The 6000-nt window shown below is 42.3% G+C and overlaps 1 protein-coding gene across 1 annotated transcript in view; it reads right to left on the bottom strand.

Moving 5' to 3' along the window:
- Positions 1-4143: 4143 nt before the first annotated feature.
- The window catches only part of bckdhb (branched chain keto acid dehydrogenase E1 subunit beta), a 76856-nt gene continuing 74999 nt past the window's right edge, over positions 4144-6000 (bottom strand). The window contains exon 11 of the mRNA XM_026186036.1: positions 4144-4612. The gene's annotated coding sequence lies outside the window, so the exon portion shown is untranslated. The remainder of the gene's footprint in view (positions 4613-6000) is intronic.

Below are 6000 nucleotides of genomic sequence, written 5' to 3'. Positions count from 1 at the left end.
AAAGCAGATAAATATTCTAGGGTGAGTATTGTTGAGGAATTGCCAGATCTTGGTTTGCAAGTTCAACTGGAGCCAAGGACACATCAAGCCATTCCATCGGGTTGCAGGGGCCAGCCAAAATACACAGCAGTAGGAGTTAGGAACAGAGATGACAAAACAAGGTCAGGAAACTAGGTAAATCACAATGTTTGAAGCAATGGTCTGGCCAAGAGTGGAGGTTTCAGCTAGGCATTTGTTCCAGAGGAGTGTTGAGGAAATGCGAAGCAGGTGTGCAGTGGACCAGAAAGTAGGGCCGAACAGTGACCCAGGGTACACTCTACCTGAGAACAAGATAGAAACAAAAGCTTCTAGGTGGCCTGCAAGCTTGGTCAGGGTTTGTCTTGTAAAAGTCAGAGATTAGAAGGGGAACCAGGATGTAAGCCCAATGAACCAAAGACCGCCCCTCAGGATCATAGGCCCTGACCCTGCCAAGGAGGACTGGAAATCCCAAGGTGTATCTGGCGTGAAAGTTCTGGTGAATTTTCACAGGTCCTGATACCATTCCAGGTATGTTGGAAGTATTCGGAGCAGGGGTACGGAAAATGGAAGATGGTGCTGAGCAGACTACTACTATGATGGGTTTGCACTTCTTTCGAGCCAATTGTGGAGTCCTCACAAGAGAGCAGCTCATTTTGTCACAGCTCATGTGAAGAATGTTAAAGAATAATCCCTTATGAGCTCCATCATTCCAACTGGTTTCAGCAACTGGGATGCAGAATTCGTTAATCTGATTAGTAATTCCTCTAGCATATCTAATATGCAGTTTGTCGTGGTGGCAGAATATGGTCTAACACTTTCTTAAATTCTGCTCTTGAGTAAACTGAAAATGTACGAAATCTTAGACTGAAGTAAATTAATAAGGAGTATGACTAAAGGCTAAAGAACACTGGAGAAGAAAGCTTTGACAGAGGTTTGCCTGTCTTCAAAGATATCAGGAATTGGAAAAGCCTGAGTGGGAGGGATCACACTTACTGAAGCCTCTGGCAAGTGAGGAGGAACGAAAGGGTGAGGACTGAAGGAGTCTGGCATTTATCTTTTGAATTGCATTACTCAGCAGATCTAAGGATATATTGTTGGCCTGCTGCTTTTTTTACTAGGAAATATCATCATATGAACAGCAGCTGAGTCTGCTGAGCCCACTGAGTGGTCAAATCATTCAGTTATATTTACAAGAATGAACAAACTGGGAAGCAGGGTTCCGGCTAGAACTATTCACGAAGACTACTTAAAGCAAAGCTTACCCAAGACTGTTCACACACTCGATATCGACTTTCATGCTAGTCAGAATAGTTTTTGCCTTACAGTATATACTACATTTCTATTTATGTTTGCAAGTTTCAGTAAATCGATGCACTTATTTCCCATTTTCTTAGCAAAATGTTGTTGGGAAACTGACATCCCTCCTATTATTTTATACTATATTTTGTTTCTCTTTGTTTTTGTGTTGTTCAGCACTTTAAAAACACACCAGGGCGGAGGGAGGTTTTGGAGTCTTCTCACACCCCCGTTCTCTGCGACCTGCTGGAGCGGGGGGCCGGGAGGAGGAGTTGGCCGTCCAACTGGGGTCTGGAGTGTGGGGCCTCCCTGCTGCTGCGGAGTCTGCTCCTCCCCACCGCAGGGAAAAAGGGTAACACCACCTGGGTCTGGGTGCAGTTTCCCCCTCCAGAGTACGCTTGGGGAGTGTGATTGTGTGTACAGTGCCTCTCTATGTCTGTCTCCACGTTGGTTGAGTAATTGCATACGAGAGCATGAGGGTGGGAATGGATGCTTGTATCGGTGTGTGCCTGTATGTCTGTGTCTATATGTCAGGTTGGGTATCAGACGCCACCTCTCTGAGAACATCTCAGGCCCTCTAAGGCAGCGGTCCCCCATCCCCGGGCCTTGGACCGGTACCAGTCCGTGAGTCGTTTGGTACCGGGCTGCGAGAGTTGAGGCTCAGTTGTGAAATGTATAGTTTTCAGAGTTTTTATCGGTTTTCAGCGTTATTTTGTTATCATTTTTATCGTTTACTCGGTTTTCCTGGGTCTTTTCACGTGTGTTATGAATAAATTTTCTTTTTTTCAGTACCGGTACTAGTTTTATTTTGTCGTATTTATCCACGACACCTTAAAGGCCAGTCCATGAAAATATTGTCGGGCATAAACCGGTCCGTGGCGCAAAAAAGGTTGGGGACCGCTGCTCTAAGGTATGGAGGCCTATCTCCCCCCACCACTTCCCCTGCCAGTGGCAGACGCCCTCAGACATCGGTGCGTTGGTGGTTCTTTGTGTCCGGGGGTGGGCGCCCAGGTACACACCGGCTCACTCCTTGGTGGCTGCTTATCGGGGCCTGGAGCCTGGGGCTCGCTCGGGCCACTTCGGGGGTGGGGTGCCCTCGGCCTCTCTGCCTGGGGCTCGCTCACTCTGGCACAGCTGGCTGCCGGCGGAGCTCACGGGCACGTCACTGCAACCCCTCCTGGCTTCTGCTCCGCGGCTGCTGGATGACCCCTCATCTGGGGCTCTCCTCAGCTCCTTCTGGGATAGTGGCACAGCTGCCCCTCTGTTGGTCTTCCTTGATCTCTTGTGTTCTGGGGGCCTCTGGATGTCTGGAGTCTTGATCTCCTCCATACCTGCTTCATGCCCTGGTGGACGGGGCAGTGGCTCCCCCACACCCTCTAGCAGATCATTACATGAAGGAACCTTTTAAATACAAGCGTGCTCATGCTCACAGGTGTACACACGGGTGCTCACACACACAAACTACACCATTTTTGGCTCCTACCTCAAAGCACACTGTGCGCTGTCGATTTTACGTGCTGCACAATAATGTTTAGTATTTACTATTTACTGTTATATTCCCATATATCATTGTGATGTTGTTTATTGTATTGCTCTCGTTTTCTTCTGCTTGTTTTCTTTTTTCTTTCTCAACAGGTGATCCAGGTGATTGATATATGCATTTTTTGTGTGTCTGCTTATTTAGTTGGTTTTTGTTTTTTTGCCCTTTATCCCCGTCCCTCTTCTCCGCTGTTTTCCCCCCTCTTCCTTTCTCCCTTTTCTTTTCCTCATTTAAGTCTGTCCCGTATCTAGCAAGTGAAAATAAAATAAATAAATAAAATAAACAATAAAAGGTGAATCAAATAGACCATTTCGGCAAGGCTGGGATGGTCAATTTGGTAAAATAAATCCGTTGGGCATCTTTCCTCGCCTTTAGACAATAATTCTGATGGCAAAAGAACCAAACGGGACAGGCGAAAAAACAAAAAACAAAACAAAAAACAAAACACACCAGGCTTGCTATGTAAATAAACGATGGTGATGATGATGATGAAATGTCAAGACAGGAGGGGTGACTTTTGCACAATACTGAATGATTTACAGTCTACTATATAATCCTAAAGAGAAACTGTACCCATTTCCACTTGTATACAGGGTTTGAAGTGTCTAACGGACATGCAAAGATATTTGCCGAGCACTTTTGAACGATTTGTTTTTTTTGACCTAATGATTACCTGACCAAAACTTTACAGTCATACCCAGATACTTAAATGATCAGCACATATATGTGGCACATTAAGCACTAGTTGAGGGCACGATTGCTTCTTGTCAGTGTTTATTAATGGAATTGAGGGCAGGTTTTCAACTACTGCTTTTATTGTCCATTGAGAAACCATAACTCAATGGACAGAAACATGCAGTAAATGGGCAAAGGCTCCCAACCACGATCATGATTGATTCCATGTTGAAATCTAAAATGGCAAACATGGACAAGAGGTTTAACAAGAAAACTGATTCCCTTATGGAAGCGCTGATAAGATGGAAAAGCCTTAAAACATCCCAGTAATGGCCATGTGATAAAATTCTACAACTTTTTCCATCGTTTCACAATTTTACATCTTTAAATCAAAGCTGCGATAACAGAAAACCCATCATCTTTAGACTCCTCGCAGGCTGAACAAGATGAGCAGATGGCTGAAAAATCAAAAGTAAAATAAATACAACAAAATATATTGAATGAGCAATAAAATATAGCTGTAAAATATTTTACCAGACCTCTTGAGCAGAAATTGTTTTCTGTTTCTAACATGACAAAGTAAATCCCTACAAATCCAAAACACCAAAACCAAATGCTTTCACCAAATCAGCATCTTTTATTTTCCTTAAAATCCACAGATCCACCTTTATTAGTACAACAAGGTTCAGTTCATGTCAAACTAAATTAAGATTAGAGCACAGTTGGACACATTCAAATCAAAAGTAACAACACAGAGGCAGACAGTCACAAATGAAACCAAATACACTTTTCCCCACAGTATCCAACTTTGACCTAAGAGATAACTAAATCACATTAGTTTTACATGGAGTTTCATCGAGCAAATGAAGTCACTTATGTCTTACAGAAGAACAAGGCTCTCTAATTCAGAGATATGGTAACAGTCTTTTAGTTTGAGGACACAGAACAACATGGAACCCATCTGGTTACCGCTTTCTGATTGGATGGTCAACAAAGTGTCTTTTCCTGGCTGCTCTCCACTGTCTGGATGAAAGAAGAGGAAGAAGGAGAGGCGATCAAGTTCAGGGCTACCAGGAGTTGGCTCTGGAAAAGGAGAAAGATTCAATGAGTGAAGAACTTGGCAGTGTGCTGTAGATGGCAGATGAGGAGGAAAACAGATCTGGATGGAGATAGTGAAGAGTGAGGATGAGAGGTGACATGTGTTGGATGCGATTAGAGATGTAATAAATGCCTCCTTCAGACTTACAGGCCAACATTTAAAAGGCTATAACTCAAGGTGACAGTAATAATTAAAAAGGAATTGCAAAAGAGCTCTCAATACATTATTCAACATTTCTGGAAACAATCAAAGGACCAGAATCAAACTGTTAGTATTAGATTCCCAGGATGAAGTTCCACAAATCCAGGGGCATACCCCTGTCATCTATGTCCTGTTAACGCTTGGCATTAAAATGAGCCTTGGGTGGTCTGATTACAAGGTGGTAGGTATTTAAACACACATAATAAATGCTATGGCATTTTCAGAACTCTCCAGCTTCACATCAGGTACATACACTTTATGCAGAGTGACCACATGCACGTCCTCAACTACAATGACAAATCTATGGCAATTTATTTTGATTAATTTACAGTTAGATTAGAAAATCCAGACAGGTGTTACTACAACATTTACAAATTTTTTTACTGAGAAATTTGTACATAAACAGTTTTGGTATTTGCTTCCAATCAGGGTTACAACGTTTACAGTTTGTCAAATGTAATTTTTATGTTGGAGCACAGCAAAAGATACAAGTGCAAATAGAACAGTAAATGTTACAGTTAGAGATATTGGTAATCACATTATTGGTAACAACAAAGATACAGGAAAATATGTGCCTGATCTTTAGTGCCACTTCCCTTTTTGAAAGCAATAACATGAAGTTTAACATGGGAAAAATTACATTTATGGATATGAAACTTTGCAAGAAATAAAAGTAAAATGAGGCTGACTGTATTTGACAGTAAGTACTCTTCCCCCTGTTGGATTATAATATTATTTTATGCCATGTTATACCCCTAATTAAAGATTGTGAATTATTATGTAGTTTTAGTTTGCATTATTCTCCTGGATTAGCAGAAGGTGATAACTATTACATTTGTTAAACTGATTTGCATTACGTTAGACTGCTGATTTATTGTGAATGAATGATATTGTTTTATGATGCATTATACTGCTGAGTTATAAGAAATACTGTTCGCAGAAAGTCATCGCCTTATTTGTCTGATTAGAAGAGAACAGAACATACTGGAGTTTTCTGCCCCATCTCAGCAGGAGCAGATAAACAGGGAGCCAAGGTCATAGCTTAGGCGCTGTGTGAGAGAAAGCATGTGAATGTTTAGGCTTTTATGATTAGGTGGGGGCCACTAGAGGCTATAAGAGTTTGATCAATGCTCCACCATTTTGAGATCTGATGCTGTCTGCGTACGGTGTC

The sequence above is a fragment of the Astatotilapia calliptera genome, chromosome 11 (assembly GCF_900246225.1).
Source record: "Astatotilapia calliptera chromosome 11, fAstCal1.2, whole genome shotgun sequence".
Taxonomy (NCBI): domain Eukaryota; kingdom Metazoa; phylum Chordata; class Actinopteri; order Cichliformes; family Cichlidae; genus Astatotilapia; species Astatotilapia calliptera.
Note: the sequence above shows the minus strand (reverse complement) of the source record. Positions and strands in the feature narration are given on the sequence as shown.